The sequence below is a fragment of the Schistocerca americana genome, chromosome 3, assembly GCF_021461395.2.
Source record: "Schistocerca americana isolate TAMUIC-IGC-003095 chromosome 3, iqSchAmer2.1, whole genome shotgun sequence".
Taxonomy (NCBI): domain Eukaryota; kingdom Metazoa; phylum Arthropoda; class Insecta; order Orthoptera; family Acrididae; genus Schistocerca; species Schistocerca americana.
Window position 1 is genome coordinate 754,307,616 of NC_060121.1, and position 3,298 is coordinate 754,310,913.

General features: G+C 44.0%; 1 non-coding gene across 1 annotated transcript; it reads left to right on the plus strand.

The window, feature by feature from the left end:
• Positions 1 to 2,839: 2,839 nt before the first annotated feature.
• Positions 2,840 to 2,914, plus strand: Trnas-cga. The gene has a single exon. It is a non-coding gene; the product is annotated as a tRNA-Ser (tRNA).
• The last annotated feature ends 384 nt before the right edge of the window (positions 2,915 to 3,298 follow it).

Genomic DNA, 3,298 nt, shown 5'->3' on the forward strand with positions numbered 1-3,298 from the left:
AGAGTTTTCGTTATCTGTATTTCACCGTCTTCGGGTATGTATGTCATTCATGTATTTCGACACAGTGTGTGATTAGCGAATTATCTCCACAGAGACCATGTAGAATGATTCTGCTATCAATTAAATGTGGTAGGGTAGCAATTTATAAGAAGTTTCTGTACTCCAGTGCTGTTATGTAAAGCAATTAAGCCATTATATGTATTAAAAGAGTTTGAAATTCAGTACAGAAGAAGTACCCAATTGCCTGTTGCGCCTAAATGTGAATCTGTGTCCTTTCTTCTAGTTACGACTCTCTTCAGTTACTATTCTGCGCCAAATGCTATTACAAACACCAAATTACTTTTATATAAAGTTACACTATAACTAACTTTGAAATGAAAAATTTAAAAAGAAAACAAAGAAAAACAGGTAGAGGTATTGGAAAGAGAAAAATTCCAAACAGAATAATGGGTGCAATCCGGAAAGAAAATCAACGAAAACTTCGAAGCAACACGAAAGAACGTTCAGAGAATTTTGAAGAGCAAGTGACGTTTCTCCAACACCTGTACTGAAGGCACGGAAGTAGACTAACCAAACGCATGTTCAGCAACTTCTGGAAGAAAAAAAAGGTATGGATTAGTAAAAATCTCAGAATGCCTAATGTTACAAAGAGGTACATTTGGGAGAATATAAAATTGGGAAGATTTCAAGCTGGAGGAAGAAAGAAAACCCTCCAGTGTTGACAATAGAACAGAAGTAACAGGCCAGCTGAAAAGATAACAGAAACAAAGGAAAATTTTAAGAGTAGCCTTTGCCGTGTAGTGACGGACACTGTGAAACATTTCTGTGACGATCTTGTGCTGATTACATAAAGCAGTGACGAAGAACACCGGTATCATCTGGTTCTTCCCATTCAACTTGATAAGAGCTTCACGCAGAATAACCCGTCAGTAGGGTTATAGCCGTAAGCGATATCCTATGTTACACCTCCCGTATCAGAATTCTTGAAACAGCACCAGAATTTTTAATTTTGAAATAATTAATGAACAGTCTGAAAGATGCTTAATTACGTGACATGGTCCCATTGCATATGACACACACCATCTGTCCAAAAATTTTCTAAACTGATTTTATTCGTGGCGCTTAGGTGACGTCAGAGCAGTAACTAAAGTGCCAGCTTGAAATAACAGCCGTAAACAGCATACATACATTTGACCACTCAGCTGTGAGCAGGCATATTTAACTAGTGGACGTGCAGCCGCAGTTTGTCAAAGTTGTTGTGTCACAAATCACAATGGAGCAACATCACTGCACAAAATCTTTAAGACATTTTGCAAACTATTTTGAAGAAGAGAAAACTGAATCCCACATAACTTGACGCCCGAAGGAAAACAACGACGCATCGATACCTGCCGCGCCTTCATTGAAATGCAAAACGCAGACAATTCTTTTCTTAAAAAATCAGCACAGGTGACGACACTTCGTGTTATCCACAGGAAACAACTACAAAACGAAAAAGTGCAGAAAGTCACACGAAGGATTAGCGCTTTGACGACATAACCGACATTCAAGCCAATGTCACTCGAGAGTTCAACATCACCCCAAAGAAAGACCGTTCTGACCGTTTCGACGTTCAGTGCATTGTACTCAAGTGGTGACAGACTCTGTAGAACACCTGACGCATTGGAAATTCAAGGGTAGCAGGGGTAAAATACAGTCTCGAAACATTTAGGACTCATTAAATATGCTGTAAGATAAACAACACAAAAGAGGCAGGTATGATCATTCGTACAGTATCGTATAGATTGAGGTCACGATGTGGCTTCCAGTTTTCATATGCACAGAATACTGCCACGTCACATGTCCAAATATGCACCTTCCCACGTGAGGTCACTACTGCATACTAGTGCAGTTGCGCTCGACATTGAAGTAATCAGCTCGAATGCTGATGGTTGTACGAAATTCTCATTGGTATGACATGAATAACAAAAGAAATGGTGCTCCCAATCCTTTTGTCTAAGTCCTATATTAAACATCTCATCAGTATGAGATTTTAATTCTGCAGCGGAGTGTGCGCTGATATGAAACTTCCTGGCAGATTAAAACTGTGTGCCCGACCGAGACTCGAACTCGGGACCTTTGCCTTTTGCGGGCAAGTGCTCTACCAAGTGAGCTACCGAAGCACGACTCACGCCCGGTACTCACAGCTTTACTTCTGCCAGTACCTCGTCTCCTACCTTGCAAACTTTACAGAAGCTCTCCTCCCAACCCTGCAGAACTAGCACTCCTGAAAGAAAGGATATTGCGGAGACATGGCTTAGCCACAGCCTGGGGGATGTTTCCAGAATGAGATTTTCACTCTGCAGCGGAGTGTGCGCTTATATGAAACTTCCTGGCAGATTAAAACTGTGTGCCCGACCGAGACTCGAACTCGGGACCTTTGCCTTTCGCGGGGAAGTGCTCTACCATCTGAGCTACCGAAGCACGACTCACGCCCGGTACTCACAGCTTTACTTCTGCCAGTACCTCGTCTCCTACCTTCCAAATTTTACAGAAGCTCTCCTGCGAACCTTGCAGAACTAGCACTTGCCCGCGAAAGGCAAAGGTCCCGAGTTCGAGTCTCGGTCGGGCACACAGTTTTAATCTGCCAGGAAGTTTCATATCAGCGCACACTCCGCTGCAGAGTGAAAATCTCATTCTGGAAACATCCCCCAGGCTGTGGCTAAGCCATGTCTCCGCAATATCCTTTCTTTCAGGAGTGCTAGTTCTGCAAGGTTCGCAGGAGAGCTTCTGTAAAGTTTGCAAGGTAGGAGACGAGGTACTGGCAGAAGTAAAGCTGTGAGTACCGGGTGTGAGTCGTGCTTCGGTAGCTCAGTTGGTAGAGCACTTGCCCTCGAAAGGCAAAGGTCCCGAGTTTGAGTCTCGGTCGAGCGCACAGTTTTAATCTGCCAGGAAGTTTCATCTCATCAGAGGGTGAAGATGTGTGACATCGTTGATGGTCACCCGCCCGAGGATAACCACATAAAACTCGGCGGCCACCTCTTTGCTGTTCTCTGTGCTCATTTTATTCCAGAAATAATCGGTGGTGTCATCCAAAGATCGCGGAGCCACACCACAGTCGGTAACGCCCATCTACACCACAGACATTAGCGATGTCTCGCTGCAATCCGGAACGACGGATTGGGGAGTCTAAAGATACGACGCCCTCTCTGATAGCACAGCGGCGCTCTTGCACGGAGACCAGTGTAGAGATGAGCGTAGACGAGCTTGCCCAGTTCGTGACCTCAACTGAAGCATTCAACATCATCGAGTAGAATCA